This window comes from Camellia sinensis, chromosome 7 (genome assembly GCF_055761805.1).
Source record: "Camellia sinensis isolate YWXY chromosome 7, ASM5576180v1, whole genome shotgun sequence".
Lineage (NCBI taxonomy): Eukaryota > Viridiplantae > Streptophyta > Magnoliopsida > Ericales > Theaceae > Camellia > Camellia sinensis.
Window position 1 is genome coordinate 16147221 of NC_138967.1, and position 23769 is coordinate 16170989.

The following is a 23769-nucleotide window of genomic DNA, read 5'->3' on the forward strand; positions in this document are numbered from 1 at the left end:
AAAATATATATATATATTTACAATTTTGTTAATTTATAAAATTTCAATGGGTTTTGCTACGAAGTATAAAATGTTAAAATATTTATAGTGTTATTATACTTTCTACATATCTCAAAATATATTCATGCATTTTAATATATTATAATATACTTTTTATATATTTTTTTTGATACTAACAACAGTTGTAACGACTGTGTTTTAGCATTTGTCAATTTTCCATTATGCCCTTATTTTTGACCACCCAAAGTTTAATCCTAACTCCCACTAAAGCCACCATCAACTATCACTTACCACCACTAGCTCTAACCACTTTTCATTCCTTCCCGTTTTAGTTGCCATCCCCAACGACCTCTATTTCTCCATAATCCATTCTTACTCTTGCGACCTTCGTAATCCTATTGTCATCCTTAACTCCTCTCTAACTTGTTTTTTCCCTCCACAACTTCTTCATACTCGAGTGACCTTTATTCTCATACCCCACTCTATTAAACCTCCACTCTTACGACCCCCTTCACCTCTTCTCACAATTTCTTCTTATCTTTTGCACCTTTATTTCTTTTTCCTGTGAAAGTACGATTTAAGATTATAAGATATAATATGGGTGAAAGTGTAATTTATCCCATATATTATATATCATAAAATAAATAATGAGATTGATTTAAAAGAGTATTTTAAGTCATTGGTTGAAAACAAGATAATTCGAATTGAGGATCAATAATAAGGGTTGGTGGAATTGGATGATTTCGACTCATCAGGCTCAAACTACTAATTAGGCAAAACAAACATAAATAACAAATGTAAAGAATAATTTTTAGAAAGAGAGCATTTTTTGTATCTTAGTTTAATCTCACCCCTTTAATTCCTCCAAACAAATTCAATCATAAGAAACGAGAAAGTCCCATAAAATTCTTGAGCTTGAAGATAACATAGGAGTTAAAGAAGGCAACTCTATTTGGTTAGGGACTTCATTTTTATTTTAATTTTTGAAAAATACAAAATAATTGTTTTTCGGTAGCATAGATGAGATTGGAGATGAAAAAGATACTAGCATCGACATTCCTACTTTGTCGGGAAAAAGAAGTTCATGATCAATTTAGAACACCAATAAGCATTAAATGAAAGGAAAAAAAAAACTAACTACTCTCTAATCCATAACTAAAACAGAAGAAGCCGATGGGACTCTACCTACATTTAGGTCTTATCCCATCTTTTAAGGAGTATTTTTTTAATCTTTTCTTTCGTTTAACACACAAAGATCAATTGATCAATATGAATCTCGTGCTCATTCCTCCAGTCATGGGAAGAAGAAATTGAACAACCCACTTTGTTTTTCAAAACACAAAAATTAAAATGAAAAAAAATAAATAGAATTTAAAAAAACATGAAAACTCAAAGTCCAAATTAAGGGTGACTATTGGTTCAAACGATTAAAACTTGGCCTAATAATCTTGAGGTTATGGGTTCAAGTCTTAGGGCCATCACTTTGTGCCTTATGCCAAAAATTAAGCATGTGCTCGTGCCTATTTTGAGAAGATGGTAAAAAGTAAATTTTTGGCTTTTAATCAAGTTTTTGCTTTTTTTAGACAAATGATTTGGGAAGTTTGTAAAAAGTTACTTTTGGTTTTTTTGATTAATATTTGTTTGTGATGTCAAATCACAATAAAATGATAAAACTATCCCATTCAATTTAAAATATTTACAACTTTGCCTACGTAGCACAATTTGACCCATGAGGAGTGGAATTGTAATTTCACTAGTGGCTGAAAACCAACTTCCCAAATGAAAAAAAAAAATACAAAAGGCCCACTTTTGACTTTTGTTACAAACCTAAAAGAGTGACTAAAAGCCAAGTTCCCAAAACACCCCTCAATCTTCCCCCTCCTAAACATATATTAATGTTACTATTGGGCATTATTTTTAATTAGGGCCAAGGTGCAAGTATCTATCAACATGAGCAAAAAGGTCTAAAACTTAAATTATTAAAAGTTCATCATTAGTAACAATGATGGAGGTATCTTCTATGGGACAACGTAGCATATCCAATTATATGTCTTTATTATTGATCCAAATCCTCCAATAAGATAATTTGGTCACCCATTAATTATAGAATATTGACAAATATTCCATGAAAGAAAACTTCAAAGTAAACGACTTCAACTTAACTCAATAAGCAAAATGAAAACATACATCATTCGGTGTACTAACAAAATTTTCTTTATCTTTAATTCCAAGCTATTTTATCTCATTTATTTGATTCAAAGATACCTTCATATATGAGAGGGGTGCTAAATACCCCTACATTTCTATTTTGGACCCCCCATTTCTTTGGCCTCCCACTACCAAAATTGCTTCCCTCTTTATATTTCTTTGGACTCCTACAATAATCTCAAATATACCCTTTGAACCCTACCTTTACATCTTTCACTTGCAACTCCTCATTCCCTCCTTCGATAGTCCCACTCCCACCCCGGCAACCCTTTCCTAACTCTCCTCCCTTGCTGACAACCCCCTATTGCTTCTTCTGATCTCCACCCTCGCACTTCTGGGACCTCTCTGACATTCCAACAAGTATCCCAACCCCTCCTTTTGCCTTTGTAACCATTTTTGCCATTGTTCAAATAACCAGTTCCAAACAAAAGCTTGATGTTTGGAAGTATGTAGCCGAACAAAAGGCATATGTTTAGTTGTAGAGCACCGAACATTTCAACATGTTTGGCTTTGTGTAACTGAATGAAGAGAAATCGACCAAGCTATGAGGTAGAGAACGAAAGTGATAGAAAGAGGGAGAGAGAGAGAGAGAGTGAGAGAGAGAGAGACAGAAAGAGAGAGAAAGTTGCGTACAAAAGAGAGAAAAGAGAGTCGATCTGCAGTGGGGATCGTCGATCTGGTTTCGGATCTAGATTGCTAGTGAGAATGAAGATTGTGATGGTCTGGGTCATGAGGGATGGGTGTCGCGATGGTGGGAAGTGTAAGTAGAAGTGGTGGTTCCGGAGGTTGTCGAAGGGAGCGGAAGTGGTGGTGGGTTGATCGTCGAAGGGTGTTGGCGGAAGTGGAAGTAGTGGTGGTAGGGGTGCTCGCGGATCGGTTTTGTGCAGTTTGCGGTTCGGTTTTGACCAGCCCACATCTATGCGGTTTGGAAAAAAGTCAACCCACAATCGTCCGCAGTGCGGTTTGCGGTTTGTGCGGATAAGGTTTGCAGATGTGCGGGTGGTTGCGGACGGTTGCGGGCGGTTTGCGATTTACATATTTTTCTTTAAAAATTAATTTTTGAGTTTTTTTTTTCCTATCGAATTTAGGCATTAGATTCATCTTATATATTTGTGATCATTTGACAACAACTTTTTGATGAGTTTGCATATAAAAATTGAATATCAATGCATTAAATGAAAGTACCCAAAACAAAGAGATCCTACACTAACATTTTTGCCATGAAAAAAATGTATATCAATGCATTAAAGGTTGTACTCAATTAGAATTGTCAGTTCAGTAATCAATAATCAAACTAGAAGTTCCATCGACCACCAAAAGGAAAATTTTATTAGGAAAAAGTTGATGAGTCACTAATGAAAATCATATAAGAAACCAAGTTTAGGACTTGATAATTCTACGCCATTAAGAAAGTTGAGAAAAACATAAAAATAAGGATCCTAGTGTCATAGAGAATATAATGCTGCTCCTGTTAAAATTACAAAGTTGGTATATAAAAAAAAATAATAATAATAATTAAAGTGCAAGCGGTTTTTGCGGGTTTAACTTGCGACCTGCCCGCAACCCTCAAATTTGTCCTATTTCAAATGCATCCACCCGCATTATGTTTGCAAAACCGTCCATTTATATGCGGGTTGGGCGGTTTGAACGGTTCAGATAAACCGTTGCCCACCCCTAGGTGGTGGGATTAGGGCAAGGGTTAGACTTAGGAGGATAGAGATGTGGACAAAATTGAGATTTGATATTAGGATAAAATTATAATAAAATAAATAAAAAATGAGAGTTCAAAATAAAAAGGTAGGTGCAATTAGCATCCCTCCAAGCATAATAAGAGAAGTGAGTTGTTTATGTGTATCAAGTGTTGGAATACATTACATATTAATATGATTTAATCCAAATAGCGAGAAAATATATACTCAATTTATTATATATAAATTTATATATATTAACATTAAAATTTGAATTATTTATGAGAACCTGCTTAGGTCTTATTCAAATTTAATTTAAATTGATAAATTTTAACTTAGACCTTAACAAAATCTAAAATTATATTGTCCAAAATCTAAAAATTTCGGGTTAAATATTGATGGCTCGGTTGGATACACCAAATTGTGTCCCTAATACCAACTAAGTGGACTTGGGCTGGGCTAACTACTGGATAAATTTTTCTTTTTTGGGTCCGATAATTATTGGATTAGAGGCCCAACCTGAACAGTTGTGGTTCACAATCGAACAACCCCAAAGGCCCCAAAACCCCCAATTTTTTTTTTTTTAAAAAAAAATTCATTCGGCATGAATAAAAAAAAAAACACTTCATTGGGAATGAATTGGCGTAGGTTATTGTAAGTGTAGGTTATTATAAGTTAAAAGTTAGTAATTAGAAAGTAAAAGTCAATTTTTTTTCCCTTATTTTTAGGTAATAAGTATTTTTTTTTTCAACTAATTTTATTTTTGCCTAATATGTTGTAAATAGAAATTGTACCAAGCAGTTTGATGTAAACTATTAGAATAAAAAAAATAAAAATAAAACTATAAACAATTCAGATAAACTATACCGAACAATCCAATTGTTGCATAGGATTAGGGAAGCCAATGAACAGAGTTGAATCAAGTCGAGTAGTAAGTTGCTTGAGTTTAGTTTGTTTATCTTTACAAAATTTAAACGTGCTACGTTTGACCTATTTATCTTTCAAAGTTGATCTTAAACAAATTTTAAGTAGATAATGAGTCAACCTTGAGTAGTAGTTTATTCAAATTTAATTTAAAAACTTAATAAATTTTAAACTGTATTTAACTTTGACTTTTTATGAATTTGACTTATTCACATAAGTAATTGATCTCAAATGAGTCTTTTGACAAATCAGACGCTACTCTCAACTTGAATAATTTTATTCATTTCATAACTTTAGGTAGACTACGTTGTATTTCAATGAAGATAAGTGCTATGTGTGAATGGAGACCAAAAAATTCAAAAATAAGATTCATTAATGCAACACTATGCTCATTTTCTATAGTTTTCATATTTTTCAGCTTTAAATGTCATTCGCTAATAAGAAATTACTTCAGCTTCTGGTCTTTTTATTGGAAAAACAAACCCTAAATATATAATTTTAGATAGAGTAAATTATACAAATAATTCTTGTAGTTTACACGATGAATCAATTTGGTTCCTATTGTTTCAATTTGTTCAATTTTGCCTCTTAATTTAACGAATTGTGTTATTTTAGTCTAATAAATAACGATTGTTAAGTTTGGTGGATGAAAAGTCATATTATTTGTCAATTTGGTCTCTGTCAAAATCGAGCAAATTAAAACAACAGAGACCAAATTGGCACATTGTGTAAACTTTCCGTCCACTAAACTTAACAACTGTTATTTATTAGACTAAAATGACACAATTTGTTAAATTAAGGGCAAATTCGAGTAAATTGAAATAACATAGACTAAATTGACACGTCGTGTAAACTACAGAGACCATTTGCATAATTTATCCTTTTAGATAGAAATATAAGGGACAAATTACACCAATGGTCCTATATTTTATTTTTTGTGTCATTTTAGTCCTTACATTTTCAATTAACTCGATTTTGACCCTTAATTTTAGATTATGTGTCAATTTAGTCTAATTGATAATATCATTCGGTATTTTAAAAAATATGATCACTAAATTGGTTGAGGTTAATTAACTGAGTTTGATAAGTTTATAATTTTACCCTTAAAAATATAGCACATGACGCTTACGTGCATATTTTCTATAAAAAAAAAAATACTAAAAGTTTAACCAATTGGATCAAATTGAGATAAAATTATAAATTCAATGTCAAAATTAAGTCAATTGAAATTATATGGACTAAAATAAAATAATGACCAAAGTATAAGAACTACTGTCGTAATTTGCTAAAATATAAAATTATGCTAAAGAACAAAGATTTATTTCTTTGATTAACAGATTGAGTTTTGTATATCACAATTATAATTCTGGTTAATTTATCATACAGTGTTTAATTCCCATAAAATAATTTTCCATATGTGAGAAAGAAAAACCCTCAAGATTATTTATCTAGCATCAAAAAATTAAACCAAAGTTAATGTTATTTTATTTTGCGACTATTTATCTCACTTTTTATATTTGGAAATCAAATATGATCCAATTGTCTTCGAGAGAAAGAACAAATTTTCCATTAATATAACTTCGAAAAAAAGAAAAAGAAAAGAAAAGAAAAGAAAAGAAAAAGAGACAAAAACCAATAGACCATGACACTTAGATGGCAAGAGAAGCAAAAGACGGTGAGGTGTAGGTAAGAATACGTATCAAAACCAAACAATCTAATTGGTCGAAACCATACCACCTCATCTAATATTCATATCCCAACCACTCATCTAAAATCTCTCAGCGACCTTTCTCTTATGACCTTATTCGTACACAAACTATCACCATTGTTGGCTATATATTTTGTATAAGTCAATTACAATATAATATGCGGTAAAATAAGAGCAATACAGAAAAACTATTCAAGTTTTCGATCGTAATCGTACACGTGACAGTTAGGCCTCGTTTGGCAAGTGACCTTTTTAGTTAAAAAGTCAAAAAGTCACTAAAAAAATAAAAAAGCTAACAACTCATACCAAAAAGTCAAATATTCTATTTTCTCTCTATTTTTTGCACATCTTTTCGTAAAAATTCAAAAAGTCATTCCAAACATACTAGTTTTTTTAGCTCATATTTTAGTCAAATGGTAAAAAAATTAATAAATTAGCTTGTTCCCAAACGAGGCCTTAGTATTAGTTCTTACAAGATCTGCGTAGCACTGGATCAGTAAAGAGATGCAAAGTGATGTGGTTTCAACGGTTACTCACATTCAAATTCAAAATTAAGAGAGAAGACTAACTGCAAGTGATGGCATAGTGGAGCTAACTATAAGGCAACATGATCAACAATCATGGAGGAAAGATTCGACGATTAGAAGTGCAGTTCGATGGTCATCTTTGAGAAGTATAAATAGCAGAGAAGGCCCCAGAAAAAACCCACAGACTCAGATCCAAGAAACCATTTTTTATCTATTTTATTTTCTTTCCAGTTTTACATTTCCTGTTCTTTGTATTTCTATACTTTAAAATTCCTGCACTGCACTTCGTTCATAGAAGTAGATTCAAGTAGATTGTTGCTGGAAACCTCTACGAGACTAAATTGGATCATTGTAAGTCTTTCATTTTAATGAAATGCTTCAATTTTTCTTCATTTGATTGTTGTTTACTTAATTCTCCTAAATCAAGCCACCAGTAAAAGTTCTCTTCATTGAGGCTGAAAGAACTAAAACACAATCATCTGATAATTGGTTGGCAATTAATTTTCTATAAGAACTGATTGATCCTTGTTGGCACGCTCACAATTACAATAATAACCTTCGAAAGCCAAAAAGTCAACATATATTTTTGGCACGCCCGGTGGGACAAATTGAAATGGTTAGACATAGGAGACAAGGAGAAAATGAACGCTTGGAAGAAGGCATGGAAGGAGAGGTAGAAATACCTAATCTAGAGGATAATGTAATAATACATCATGTGGAAATACCCATTTTATCAGAACCTATGGTTGAACAGACCAGTACTTCGGAACAAGTACCACATGTTCATAATATTGGACGAGGCCAAGGAATTGAACCATCCACTGTTTCATCTACTCAGCCAATGAATCCATGGGGAGGCCTAGTAGATGCCATGGGACAGCAGTTAATGAACACAATGGAAAGATGGGCAACATCCTTCTTGGATTGAATGAATGCTCATCAACCAACTAATGCAAGGCATATAGAGGAAAATTCAAATGTTCCTCAGTAAAGATTGGCTAGAGACAAACAGCCTATGCAGAGTAATGGGCATACTGATGGTCAAACTAGTAACCAAAATCATGAAAGACTGCCACTTCAGCCTTGGTATGAACCTATTTCGAGGCCTATAGCAGGTCAAAATGCCTCAGTGCTTAACAGTGAAGCTATGCAAATTGGTGGATCTGACCCAGTACAAGAAAATAGCATAAGAATGGTTCTAAATCCCATGTTCGAAACCATACCTGGCACGAGCGGGTTCACTAATCCTTTATTCAAATTTATACCCGGGGGGTTAGAAGGTTTTCCTACAACTGAAAGAGACACAACACCTGTTCCAGCACATTTCGCAGTCCTTTTGCAAGAAAAGCTCAAAGGGGTCACCCATACCCCCAACAGCAGCCGGCACCACGGGGACAACCAGTCCCAAATGTACCACCTTATAGACCAAGAGGACCCCAAGCACAAGGTTGTCCACCAAATCCTGTGTTTATTCCTCCAGTAATGGTTCAACAGGCACAAAATATGGTCCCTAGGGACCAAATTATTGATATTGTTAGAGAAATGTGTGGACCAATGGCTCGGGGGGTTCAAACTCCTGTGTACAGGAAACCATATCCAGAATGGGTGGATAGGGTACATGAATGCCCAAGAGGATTCAGGATACCAGACTTTGCCCTTTTTTATGAGAATAGAAACCAGTTAACAGTGGAGCATATTGCTAGGTTTGCTGCTCAATGTGGTGAATTTACCAATAATGATTACATAAAGTTAAGATTGTTCCCAAATTCTCTTACAGGGGCAGCCTTCGTATAGTATATTAACCGTACGCTTGGCTCCATTCAAACTTGGTAACAAATGGAAGAGACATTTCATGCCCAATTCTTCCAAACGGAGCCAGAAGTGTCCATGGCAGATTTGGCAAGGTTGAGCCAAAGGCCTGATGAAAAGGCTGCTCAATTTATTGCCAGATTTAAAGGGCATGAAACAAATGTAGGGTCATCCTACCAGAGCCAGAATTCGTGAGATTGGCTCAAAATGGCTTAGAGTTTAGGCTTCGAAAGAAGTTTGACTCAATTGAGTTTAGAGACTTAGTGGAACTAACTTATAAGGTGTCTAAGTATGAAGCATTATAAGAGGAAGAATAAGATCGAATTAATACATCATACAAGACATGTTATAGAGATCCTAATTATGAGATTGATGCAGCAGAGATTGTGGGGAAAGAACCTGTGATCTGTGAGGCATTAATTCATAAGGATATAACAATTGACCAGCAGTTTAAAAAGAAAGAACTTCATAGGAAATACTCTTTTGATTTAACAAAGGCAGATGACATTTTTGATCATATGCTTCCAGCCAACTTCCTTAAGTTACCAAACGGAGTCAAAATTCCATCTCCAGATGAACTTAAAGGAAAAGTGTATTGTAAATGACATAATTCTTGGTTTCACTCGACTAAAAACTGTATTGTTTTTCGAGACAGGATCCAAGAACAAATTCGGAAAGGAAGTTTAAAATTCACAGCTAAAGTAGAAAAGGCCATGGGGATCGATAGTAATCCATTCCCAGAAGTTGGAGAAAGTGTAGCTAATGTTGTTGTACCAGACTTCCAAAATTTATCTTCGAAGGAATTGGAAGAGGTCAATGTGCAAATGCATGTTGCCAGCCAGACTATTGTCAATAAAGACACTAGAAGTTCACCAGTTATTGGACAAGGCTCTACAAGTTAGGAAAAAGACTCTGATGAGGAAGCACTGGATGATGACTCTTTAGAGGCAGCAGTTATCCAAATAATGTGTCCCAGGTGTAGGTTGAGCTATAAGTGGCTGAAAGAGCTTCAAATTGATGGGAAACAATACTACAGGGATGTGCAGAGACGTCCTAAGCCAACCAGTGCTCATAACAAAAGGCCATATCCAACTGCTCCTAGGCAACAACCAATCATGGCTGGATCAACAGCTACTAGAATGCAATCCAAGGGTAAGAGGCCTTTACATGAGTCCAGACCTCCCAACTATTACAGAATGAAAGGCAATCATCCTGAAAGAAGGACTGAAGTAAGTTCAAGTTATGGGAGCAAAGCTAGAAATTGACCCCCTAGACCAGCCTCACACAAGATGGAAAGTGGCCACCTTCATGGAAGGCCTGAATTAGGCCCAAAACAAGGAGTCAGGGCTAGGAAATGGCATTCATAGACAGCTTCGAAATTGGCTTCGAATGAAGAAAGAGACAGCTCAGTGACTGAGTTGGTGGGTTCATGGGTACCTGGAGTCCTAGATTGGTTTGTCATGCAGAACAAACCTAGGGAGATATCTGCCTAAAGAAATGCTGTTAGAGATCAAGATAGGATGGTTAAACCTCCCCGGGTGGCTCCAAATAATTGGGTGTTACTAAAGCATCCAAAAACAAAGGAACCAAACATGGTCCCAGTAATTTCTAGATCACAAAGGAGGAAGATCCAGCGTAGGTACACTCAGTACCAGAAAGACCTGAAAGAAAGTGGAGAAAACTTTTCATTAGTCCAGATAGAGGGGCAGACAGAAGGAAAGAAAAATCCAAAGTTAGACCATAGTCCAAAATCAACTCTACAAGACAAAATGGGTTGCAGCAGAGAACAGTTGCCCAAAGTTCACTTTGAACTAAAAGTCAAAAAGAGGTCCAGTTTAACAGAATTGGAGAAGGCTTTGATGGAGAGTGATAGCGAGACAGAGAGAGAAGTTGGCCTAGGCCAAAAGAAAGAAATGGTTGAGGAAGAAATGTTCGAAGCCTTCATAGCTAAACAGACATTTTTGGTTGAAAAGCCAGCAGAAGCAGACCATTCGAAGGAGTTTGTTAGTAATGAAGTGCCAGAATGCAGCATGGAAGATGTTTCTGAAGTAGTTGAACAAGGTGGCCAAGAGGAGAAACAGGTACAACCAGCCATCCAATTTGGCTCGTTTCCTCCAGTATCAGTGAATATGGTACATATACTACCACATGAATTCCAAACTGGAGATGAGAACCAAGAGGGTCAAGAAATTGACCTAATTCTAGTCTCTAGCGAAGACTTACAAGTGAGTATGGTGCAAGATGAATCCGAAATGGCTGCCCCAATGGAAACTGAATACGAGAGTGAAGAAGAGGTGAGTATTAACTTCTCATATCCTTTTGAGTATCCCACAACGTCTATGACACAACATGTCAAGCCTTTGTATATCAAGGCTTTCTTCGATAGGATACAATTGAACCGAGTCTTGGTGGATAATGGGGCAGCAGTGAATCTGTTTCCAAAATCTTCCTTGAGGAAACTAGGAAAAAGGAATCCCAGGTCAATCTCAACCAGCACAACCATTGCTGGCTTTGTTGGAGATAAACAGATGGCTCGGGGAATTTTTCCCATCAGCCTGAGTGTGGGAACTAGGGACTGCATGGCGACATTATTTGTTATCGATAGCAATGCTAAGTACAATGCTTTACTTGGTAGAGATTGGATTCACACTAACAAGTATGTGCCTTCCTTTCTGCATCAGAAGATAATGATGGCCTTGGGCAATGGGGAGACAGAGGAAATCGATGCAGATCCTCAATCCTTCATAGCTTGTGCAGACTTCGCAGAGGCCAAATTGTATATTGAAGGAGTGACACCACTCAGTATACTGAGAAAACCTGATGGATTAGCCGAAGTGACGGCTGATGAGGAATTGGCGCACCTGAAGCACTTAGTCTAGGAAAGTGCTGATGAAGAGTTTGTCATTAAGGATGACAATGATGCCTGGTTGTAGGCCAAGAGATGAAACCCAAGAAGCAAGGTCTTTGGCTCTAATTAAGTTCTCAGTGTTGGATGTAAAATCAATAGTCAAGAAGGTTCAAAGGCAAGAAAGAGAAGCCATGATAATTGGCTGTAAGAAGGAACATCAACAGGTCAGATGCTTGGCCTTGGATAAATACTGTGCTTTGGATATTGAAATAAAAATCTAAGAGATACAGGAGGAGGATGCCTTGTGGACTGACTTTGTCTATGAGGAGGAGAGTAAGGATATCGAACCAAAGTAACTGGGAGCAGAACAAAGCAAGGAGATTGCTTCAAAGTCAGAAGGAATCAAACAAAAAGTATCAGTGAGTTCTCAGGTACAAGACCCCTTGGAAGAAGTGGACTTAGGGGAAGGTTTCATACAGCAGCCCACCTATATAAGTGCTTGTTTGAATGCTATTGACAGCGACCAGTTGTTGGTGGTCTTAAAGAGATACAAAGATTGTTTCGCATGGTCTTATAATGAACTAGTAGGATCGGATAGATCATTAGTGGAACATAGGCTTCCTATAAGGCCTAATTTCAAGCCATACAAGCAAAAACTAAGAATAATGAGTCCAGAAGTGATCCAGAAAGTTAAGGAGGAAATTCTTAGACTCCTCAAGGCAGGCTTTATTAGGATAGCTAAGTACGTTGAATGGCTATCCAATATTGTACCTGTAGTTAAGAAGAATGGTAAAATGAGGGTATGCATCGATTTCAGAAACTTGAATTTAGCGACCCCAAAAGATGAGTATCATATGCCTATAGTGGATTTGTTGGTAAACAATTCAGCAGGGCATCAAGTTTTATCAATGATGGATGGGCATTCTAGTTATAACCAAATCTGTATTGTAAAGGAGGATATCCACAAGACAGCATTCAGATGTCCTAGGAATATTGGCACATTCGAATGGGTCAAAATGCCATTTGGCCTGAAAAATGCCGGAGCTACATATCAGAGGGCTATAAACACTATCTTTCATGACCTCATTGGAGGGTATTTAGAGTGTTATATTGATGATATTGTAGTGAAATCCCAATCCATGAAGGAACATTTGTTCCACCTAGAAGCAGCTTTCGAAAGAATGAGAAAGTTTTAATCCTCTTAAATGTGCTTTTGGCATATCATCTGAAAATTTCTTGGGCTATGTAGTACACAAGAAAGGAATACAGATTGACCAGAATAAAGCCAAAGCCATCATTGAAGCTAGACCTCTATCAAGTAAGAAAGAATTACAAAAGTTCCTTGGACAGGTTAATTTCCTTCGAAGATTCATTTCTAATACTGCAGGAAAAACTAAAGTATTTTCTTCCTTGTTAAGGCTAAAAGATGAAGAGGAGTTTATGTGGACAGTAGAGCATCAAACTGCTTTCAAAGGAATCAAAGCCTATTTGGCCAACCCTCCAGTGCTGATGCCACCAAAGGGTGATAAGCCCTTGAAATTGTACATAGCTGTAGCAGAGGATTCATTGGGAGCTTTCTTAGCCCAAGACAATGAAGAAGGCAAGGAACAAACTGTTTATTACCTTAGTAGGTTTCTAAAATCTTGTGAATGTAAATACTCAACTGTAGAAAAGTTGTGCCTTGCATTGTATTTTGCTGCAATGAAATTAAGATACTATCTTTTGCTTACAACTGTTTTGGTAATTGCAACCACAGATTTGGTTAAATATATGTTATCTAGACCCATGTTGAGGGGAAGAATTGGCAAATAGATACTAGCTTTATCAGAATTTTATCTAGAATATGTCCTTCAAAAGGCAATAAAAGGACAAGTTTTAGCTAAATTTTTAGTAGACCATCCATGTCAAACAGAAAGCCAAGAGATAATGGAACTTGGTATGACTAGTGTTGAACCATGGCAAATGTGGTTCGATGGATCAAAAGCCAATGGTCTAATTGGAATTGGTGTAGTAATTAAGTCACCACAAGGAGTAGAAACCACATATGGTTTCAGAGTGGATGGAATTACTTGTTCTAATAATCAAGCTGAATATGAAGCTTTAATAATGGGACTGGAAATACTTATTGGATTACAAGCTCATGCAGTTGACATATTTGGAGATTCTCAATTGGTAGTTAACTAAGTGAAATGGATTTTCAAATGTCAAAGTATAAGTATGTTGCTATACTATGTTGTTGCATTACATCTGTTTTCTCAATTTCATATAGCAAATATAACTCATGTCCCAAGATTCTTGAATAATAAAGCTAATGATGTGGCTCAGAAAGCTTCGAATTTCAAGAGAATGGATAATACTCAAAGGGACATAAGTCAAATAACATATCAGAAATTAATACCACCCTTAAATAAAATGAATATGGTCCTAGAAATCAATCATAATGACTTACAAGAACAAGATTGGAGGCATCCAATAATGCAGTATCTGGCTGGTCCATCTTCGAAGACCAGCAGAAAAATTAAATTGCAATCTATGCAATACATAATGTATGGTAATGCTCTCTACAAAAGGGGGGAGATGGGTTATTGTTGGAATGTTTAGGCCCAAAGAAAGCATTGACAGCTATGGCTGAGGTTCATGAAGGCATCTGTGGTGCTCATCAGCCAGGTGTGAAGATGAGATAGCTGTTTCGAAGACATTCCTACTATTGGCCAACTATCCTTAAAGACTGCATAGAATATGCAAAAGGTTGCCAGGCATGCCAAAAGCATGGCACAATAAGGCACGTACCTATAACTGACCTGCATGCAGTTGTGAAGCCTTGGCCATTTAGAGGATGAGCCATGGATATGATGGCGAAAATACACACACCCTCTTCGAAGCATCATTGTTTCATCTTACTGGCTACTAATTACTTCACTAAGTGGGTCGAAGCTAAGCCATACAAGGCTGTAGACCAGACTGAAGTCATTGGATTCATTAAGGATTTAATCCATAGATTTGGTATCCCACAGACTATAACTGTTGATAATGAGACTGTATTTGATGGGAAGATGGTAAAGTCTTTTGTGGCAGAGTTTGGAATTAGCGTTGTTAATTCTACCCCCTATTATGCACAAGTCAATGGTCAAGCTGAATCATCTAATAAGTCTCTGAAAAAAAGAATATAGAAAGTTGTGGAAGACAATCCTAGGGATTGACATAACTTATTGTTGGATGTATTATGGGCTTATAGGACTTCTCCAAGGTCAAGCACAGGAATCACTCCTTATGCCTTAGTATATGGGCATGCTGCAGTGCAACCTGTGGAAATTAATGTTAAGTTCTTGAGGGTGAGATGCCAGGATCAGTTAGATCTTGAGCAATACCTTCAGAGTATGTGCTTGGAGTTAGAAAGTATAGATGAAGATAGAATTCTGGTATTAAATAGCATTCTTTTCCAAAAGAAGAAAGCAGCGAAAAACTATAATAAGAAAGTCAAACACATTGGCTTTAATGAAGGTGATTTGGTATGAAAGACAATACTCCCAATAGGGATTAAAAGCCATAAGTTTGGCAAATGGTCACCTAACTGGGAAAGACCATATCAAGTTCATAGAGTCCTGCCTTTTGGAGCATACCATTTGAGAAATTTGAATGGATATGTACAACCCAAAAAGATTAATGGCAGATATTTGAAGCATTATTATCCAACCGTGTAGGAAACACAAGGGATAGAATAAGTGCTAAATAAAAAAACATGAGAACACTTTAATGATAAATAAGAATTTATTTCATAAAGAGTCAAATACATGTAACCATAGATTGGCCCAAAAGTCAGTACAATGTTTAAATTGTTCTGTTACTATAGATGCTCTATTCTTCAGAGATGGAAACAATTGAATGGCAGTAGTCATTTCTTGCTTTCGATTAGCTAGCTCTTGATTAGTGATTTGCAGCTTGGTAGTAGTCTGATTCAAAGCTTGGTTAACTGCTGATAATTCTTCCTCAAGTTAAGCCTTTTTTTCCCAACAGTTGAGCTTGAAATTGAAAGATAGAGGAATGTTGTTCTTTTAGTTCTGACACTTCAGCATGAACTTTAGAAACAAAACACTGATCTCTCAGCAGCTTCTCCTCTACAGCCTTAGCAGCATGACAGATGCTGATGTAAAAATCTATGGTGGTGCTGCTTAAGATAAATGACTTGAAACAATCATACCGGATTGCTCAACAATCTTGCAGCACTGGAGGAAGCCATTTCTTATTATAGGCCTCTGTAAGGCTTCGAAAGGGATCCTCGAGAAGAATGTCAGTAGCTCCAGACAGCTGTCCAAGTCTATCGGAGGCAAGGAAGTCTTACTACTGGTGGAAGAGCTCTAAAAAATTTCTAGCAGAGAATCAGCCAGAACTAATGGCTCAGTCTCATTGCTAGCCATTGGAGAGGTGGAAGGTATGTCGAAGAGACTAGCTAGTCTAGCTTCGAAGATGTCCACCTCATCCGTGGACATGAAAGGTGCAGAAAGAGCTTTGGTGAAAGGAAGAAATGACTGCATAGGAATTAGAGGAGATGGTGGAGTATCCTTAGTAGTCTTTATAGTTTTTGCTACTAGTTGGTCAAGAGAAGAAGGACTGGAGCTAGACAAAGGTAATGGATGATGGATTGGAGAGCTACTAGTACCCTTAATGTGAGAGTCAGCTACCATCAAAGATGAAGTAGCAGTTGGAATTTCTTTAGGAAGAGGAGGAGAAACAGTGCTTGAGGGAGAATCAAATTGAGTAAAATCAAAAGACGAATGAGGGAGGAATGAAGTTAAGCCAAAGGGAAAAGGAGTAGGAATACTTGGCCGCAAAGAGGGTATGGTAAATATAGGCCTAGAAAGTGGCAGTATTATCTGAATAGATTTCACATTTTGCGATTGATCAACTTCGACCGAAACTGAAGGAGTCTTTATTTGGAGAATAGACTCAGTAGTGGTTGCTGCAAAAGAAGAAATACAAAGTAATGTCAAGTCTTAATGCCAAGAATTTGACAAGAGAATAAAAGAATAAAGGCATGAAAGAAGTTACTTGTTTCAGAAGTGATAGCAATGATGAGAGAGCTACGAAGGAAATAATCCTCAGCAATGTGCTGCCTTCTCGCAGTTTCCCTTTGGATTGCATCAGCAGCAGCAGCAGCAGCTTCATCTCTTAATAATTGCTGCTGCCGCCTCTTCTCAGCTCTTTGAAAAACAATTATTTCTTTGGAATGTTCCTTATCTACTACTTTGGCAACCGCCTCGTAAGTGGGGTCTTCGACCAAATCAGAAGGAGAGACACATCTTCTTTCTCTTTTTTCTCGGTAATGGTATTTCCTGCTCTTTCTCAATCTCTCTCTCTCTTCAATCTGGGATTCAGACTCTTCAGGAGTGAGTTCCTTTTCTACTGCTTTGCCAGCTGCCTCATGAGTAGGGTCTTCGACCAAATCAGAAGGAAAGACAGTCATCTTCTTTCTCTTTGTTCTTTGTAATGGTATTTCCTGCTCTTTCTCAATCTCTCTGTCTTCAGTATGAGATTCAGATTCTTCGGGAGTGAGTATTAGCTTCCTTTTCTTTTTCTGCTGTTGTTTGTCTTTGAGAGTAGCTAGAGTTTCAGCTCTCTTAGGAGATTCTTCTTGTGAAGACCCTACACCAAGAGATATGAATGTAAAGGAAACAAACAAAAAAGTCTAAAAGAAAAGAAACTTGAAAATACTTACCCTTTTTTGAAGCAGCTTTTGTAACTCTAGCAAGAGGGGGTGAGGCTGCAGGAATAGTCTTGACAGCTATGGAAAGAGAGGGAATGTTCTCGACTGTTGTTGGTTTAGCCATAAAAGACACTCCTAACCCTATCAGTAAATCATGATGGTGTATTGCTAGGCGTACTTCCATATTGGTTGTCCACCAGTTTTAAAATCTTTTCAAAGCCAAGCCAGAGGGAAGGAAGGGGACAAATTTGAACTCACTCAAATCTTTCAATAGTTTAAATGTTGCCTCTTCTAGTTTTGATTTGGATACTCTCAGGTCTCTGACTGTAAGATAGACATTCGAGAGGCTGTAAAGTGGAATGGGAATCCTTTGAGTAAACCCAAATTGCCTGGGAAACTGAGAAGGGCAGTATACCTCAGATATACACTTATAAGCTTGAGGGTTTAAAGTACCCATGAACAGCTCCCTCGGTAACAAAATGGAAGCCCACATATCTTTGTGGGGTGGGATGGAACACTCTTTATCAGCCAAGAATGTTTACAGCCAAGCTGGTCCTTTGTTGGCATCAAAGGGGCAGAAGAAGATGGCAGATGGAGAAATAGGAAGTTGATGAAAAAAGGTGAGGTGATAGGCAAAGGAAGCAGGATAAAGAGCAATTCTTGCATATTTTTCCCCATAAATGCTAGAATCTTGAACTAGGAATTTTAAGCATTTGGGATGTAAATTAGTAAAGTAAGCAAAGAGCGAGAGTTGGAGCACCCAAAGGGAACCTCCTTGGTTGATATCAAGAGGTTTCTCACAAAATTGGGAACAGACTCTATAAACATGGCCTAAGAGATAAGGGGCCAAGGCTATGAGTTTCTTCAAAATAAGGGCCTTCGCAAGTGGGGCGAACTTAGGCATGATCCGTTGAGATGATGTACAAAAGAGAAATTTACATAACCAGTACAAAATAAAGGAAAATAGTTCTCTATCTCTCACGGGGCCTTCCCTTTTATTTTCAGGCTTTACAAAATCACTGTAGGAGGAATTTAAGGGTGGAAAAGAAAACTTAACAGAAAGGTCCGGGTAGCTGGGTGTAAAAGGAGTACCAAGTGGTGAAAGCCCTAGGAGATGGCAGATATCAAGAACAGTGGGGGTCATCATGCCAAACTGAAACTGAAAAAAATTAAAAGCCATATTTCAAAAGCAAAGAGCAGTAGGAATCAAAAAAGGGTCTTCAGGAATGATAAACTTGGAAAGACGAAGGGCGTCGAGAATACAGAGTTCTTGCAGGTTACATTCTCTTGCAGGCACAACTCTGTCATTCCATTCCTCCCACTCAGCCCTCAATGTCGGCCAGCAACGGTGAGGTCGGGTCATTCTCCAATTTCCCCAGTCAAGCCCCTCTTCATAGAGAAGAAAATGGTCCTCTAAGCGAGGGTATAAAGCTGGAAGTTGAGCGGGAACTTCTCGAAAGATGGGACCTAAGACATATTCTTGTTTATCGCTATGGCGAGGAACAAAGAGGCGTCCGTCTATAGCACTTGACCCATCAGCTGTAAATTTGGCGATCTCTTCCTCAATACATCTCTTTAAAGCCATTGTTGGGCTTATACGATCGGCAGTTGGTACTTTCGGAGAAGAAGAATCCATTAGTGGAAAGCAGCAAGGAAGAGAGGGTTAATAGACGGGAAGGGTTTGTGGGTTGAGCAAACAAGTGATTTCAGAGCACGAAATAAAAAGGTTCTAAAAAACCTTTGTGTCTGGAAAATATATCGCGTAATTCGTAAAGAAGTACTAAAAATATAGATACAAAGAGTTTCTTTTAATATTGATACTTTTGAAGGGAAACACATCTCAGATGCTGATGTCAGCTTCGAAGTAAAATATTTGGCTTCGAAACCAAATTTTGGTGCCAAAGTCAAGTAACAACGGCTTCGAAATTGAGAAGCCTGCTTCGAAGCATATTCCACACCTAAGGATGTAAGAATGCTCAAGTATTTGTTTACTTCAAAGGGATTAAAGACCTGTTTTAGGTTTCTTAATGAGAGTAATATCTTTCGAAGCAAAACTTGAGATCCCTTAAGGATGAGAATTGTTGTTCGAAGTATCAAAACCAATAGTTGATTTGATAATATACAGAAAAGATTGATTTTTCGGACTAAAACTGTGCAGCCCTTGAGAGGGGCTTCCATATTTTTGAAAGTATGGACTGTTGTTCGAAGCAAAAATGGTCAATTTAAAATTCATTGATCGTACTAACCATGACCATATGTTGGATATGATTAAAACAAGCATTAAGGGGCAATGTTGATAAATTCGAAGCACTGATTCTAAATGGAAATCAGCAAAAAATTGTCAACTGTATTTCATGAATTGGAAAAATTCAGGTTGGTTTTTCAGTGTTTCATTTGAGATGATTGAATCCAGATTCGAAGGATAAGATTGTAGAGTTCGAAGCCCTAAATTTGCTTATAAAGACGAACAGAGATAAAGTCAAACCATGCCAAACAAAGAGAAAAGTCTCAGCTATATTGAAACAAAAGTAATTACATCAAAAGGCCCTCATTGGGTACAAATTCGAGTTCATAAAAGTAAGGAATAAAATAAATAACAAGATCATGGAATTTAGTCCAGCTATGGTCAATAAATTTTTGTTCCTTTTTTATTCTATCCTTTATTTTCTCCAGGTTTGGCTGTTGAAGTTGATGTGCTCTTACTTGATAAAAGAGTTCTTTAGCCTTTATTTCGAACGCTGTTTCTTTTAACCCTTGTTCCAGTTCGTCCATATCCAAGTCATCCCAGTACGCAGAGTCTTTATTCTTGAAATCATCATATTCTTCGGTGAGGTTCTCTGCTTCGTACTGGGTATGAATTCGAAGGGATGAAAGTTGGTTCAAAGATTGGGTGGTGGCCACAGAAGTTCGGTGCCAATGGAGAAGCAACGGGAGTTGGTCCAAAAACATTTAGAGTTCTGCTTGGGCGATGGGGTTGAGGACGTGACCCCGAGTCATAATATCACAAGCCCATCGAAGGTTCTTGAGAGGGATATCGTCTTCAAGAACATTGAAAGGCAAGTGAGAAAAGGCTGCAAGCAGAAGTTGGGCTTGCTTTCGCTGAGTTAGAGTACGAGAAGGTGGGGGCTTATAAGGAGGAAAAACCTTGTCCGTAGAAAGGGTAACCCTCAGTCTCTCTGTCCAACAGGGATTTTGTGGAGGAGAAGGTATAGAGGCTTCCATTTCGAAAGAAGAAGGAAACTGAGGAGCATTAACACAATCAAGCCAGTCAGAAGAGCAAAGTCTCGCCTTCTGGGCTAAGAACGATGGGTTATACCCTTGTGTCTCTTCTGGGCGCCGGGTAGCTTGTACTATCTTTGTAGGCATGGAGGATGTGTACCATGTTACAAGCAGATTGTCCTCTAAATTGCGTCGGCAGTCGATGGGAACGTAAGGATAAACCACCGATCTTCAAGCATCAGAAGGGAATTCTAGAGGATCAGTGAACTCGACAAAGTAATGATTAACTCACTCCCTTAACTCACATGCCTTAGGTTCCGACCAGCTTCTCCAGCCAGAAGCCCCAGAGGAAGAAGAAGCCACAGTCTCATCCCATGTAGAAGATTGTGGATTAGAAGAAGAACTTCCCATGTCCATATTTGCAAATTTCTGAATCAAAGGATTGTGGACAGTGTGTTCGTAGTCCAAGGGTTGATAATTTGCAAAAGCTTCCATGACTTGAATATAGAAAGGTGGGTAAAGGTGGCTAATCAATGCATGAAGATTCTTTCGAGGACGAACGGTATTATCAAACAACTCTTCATATGCTTGATCAAGATAAGAAAAGGTCTGTTTATCCATTGAATTGGACTTTTTGAATATTGAGATAGTGAGCTTGTTTAAGGGATCAAAGAGGAGTTAATGCAAAGGTTCATCATTGAATGGCGGTTGTGTTTCTAAAAATGCAAAGCCCATGCACGTTCTAAAACGTGGATAAAAGACCTTGATCCACTAATATCACCAAGTACTGGGTATATTAGTGCGGGGGGTAATGTTGGCTACATATTTTGTATAAGCCAATTACAATGCAACGCGTGGCAAAATAAGGGCAATACGGGAAGACTATTCAAGTTTTCGATTGTAATCGTACACGTGACAGTTAGTATTAGTTCTTACAAGATCTGCGTAGCACTGGATCAGCAAAGAGATGAAAAGTGATATGGTTTCAACGGTTACTCACATTCAAATTCAAAATTAAGAGGGAAGCGTAACTGCAAATGATGGCATAGTGGAGCTAACTATAAGACAACATGATCAACGATCATGGAGGAACGATTCGACGGTTAGAAGTGCAATTCGATGGTCATCCTTGAGAAGCATAAACAGCAGAGAAGGCCCCAGAAAAAATCCCTAGACTCAGATCTAAGAAACCAGTTTTTATCTATTTTATTTCCTTTTCAGTTTTACATTTCCTGTTCTTTGTATTTCTGTACTTTAAAATTTCTGTACTGCACTTCGTTCATAGGAGTAGATTCAAGTAGATTATTGCTGTAAACCTCTATGAGGTTGAGTTGGATCATTGTAAGTCTTTCATTTTAATGAAATGCTTCAATTTTTCTTCATTTGATTGTTGTTTACTTAATTCTCATAAATCAAGCTACCAGTAAAAGTCCTCTTCATTGAGGCTGAAAGAATTAAAACACAATCGTCTGATAATTGGTTGGCAATTAATTTTCTGTAAGGATTGATTGATCCTTGCTGGCACGCTCACAATTACAATAATAACCTTCGAAAGTCAAAAAGCCAACTATCCCAAACAACCTCCACTCTCTCATGGCCATGGCAACTCAAGCTTCCCTCTTTACCCCAACCCTCACCACCCCAAAATCCAGCGATTGCGTCCTCGTGCCCTGGAAGTAATCACTAGCTTTGTCTTTTCCTAGTGTCAAGCCTGGCAAATTCACTGTAACACCGCGACCCATTAGGGCCATGGCAGTAGAAGGAAATGTCGAGGCACCAGCGAAGGAGGCTCCAATGGGCTTCACCCCACCCCAATTGGACCCGAGCACCCCATCACTAATTTTTGGTGGTAGCACCGGAGGTCTACTTCGAAAGGCCCAAGTGAAGGAGTTCTATACGATCACTTGGGAGTCCCCTAAGGTGCAAATTTTTGATATGCCCACTGGTGGTGCAGCCATAATGAGACAAGGCCCAAACTTGCTCAAATTAGCTAGGAAAGAGCAGTGTTTGGCGCTTGGGACTAGGCTTAGGTCTAAGTACAAGATTAAGTACCAATTTTATAGGGTGTTCCCTAATGGAGAGGTGCAATATTTGCACCCTAAGGATGGAGTGTACCCAGAGAAGGTGAACCCTGGCCGACAAGGTGTTAGCCTGAATATGAGGTCGATCGTAAAGAATGCTAACCCAATTGAGGTCAAATTCGCCGAAAAACAAGTGTATGACTTGTGAATGTTGGAAGTGGGTTGTGGACATGAATATGTATTTGTGATTATATGTGATTATTTTTAGCGTTTATTTGTGGTTGTACTTTGTATTTCCTTCTTTGTTCTTTTCGTTTTTTCAAGAAACTAAATTATGATGCATGCATACGTTGAATTCTATAATTATTATGACACAAAAAAATAAATAAAAATTATGCAATTTGTGTTATGAATTTATAATAAAAGTCTCCAAATATATCCGGTCACATATATGTTATAAAAATTACGTCTGTTTCATTTGAAATTAACCGTAACGGCACTTTCATAATAATTTTAAAAAAAATTTGCCATGTAAATGTCAGCAAATGACACTTAGGTCCACTCATGGTGGGGTGGTAGACATCCACCCCTACCCATCTGTTGCCATCTCTAATTATTAAGGGTTTTAGTCTCTATCCCAAACATAATCAACTTTAAGTAAATTAATGATTATATTAAATTTAAAGGTAAATTATACAAATAATCTATATAGTTTACACGATGTGTTAATTTGATCTCTGTTATTTTAATTTGTTCGATTCTACCCTTTAATTTAACGGATTGTGTCATTTTTGTCAAATAAATAACAGTTGTTAAGTTTGGTAAATACAAAGTCAAACTACGTGTCAATTTGATTCATATAATTTACAAAATGTGTTAATTTGATCCTTATAAAAATTGAGTAAATTAAAATAACAGGAACCAAATTGACACATTGTGTAAACTATAGGGACCAAATTGACATATTATGTAGACTTTTCGTCCACCAAAATTAACTGTTATTTATTGGACTAAAATGACATAATATGTTAAATTAAGGGACAAAATCGAGTAAATTAAAATAATAGAGACCAAATTGACACACTGTGTAAACTATAAAAACCATTTGCATAATTT

General features: G+C 37.1%; 1 pseudogene; it reads left to right on the top strand.

The window, feature by feature from the left end:
- Positions 1 to 22225: 22225 nt before the first annotated feature.
- LOC114307653 (photosystem I reaction center subunit II, chloroplastic-like) lies at positions 22226 to 22861 on the top strand (annotated as a pseudogene).
- Positions 22862 to 23769: the final 908 nt, after the last annotated feature.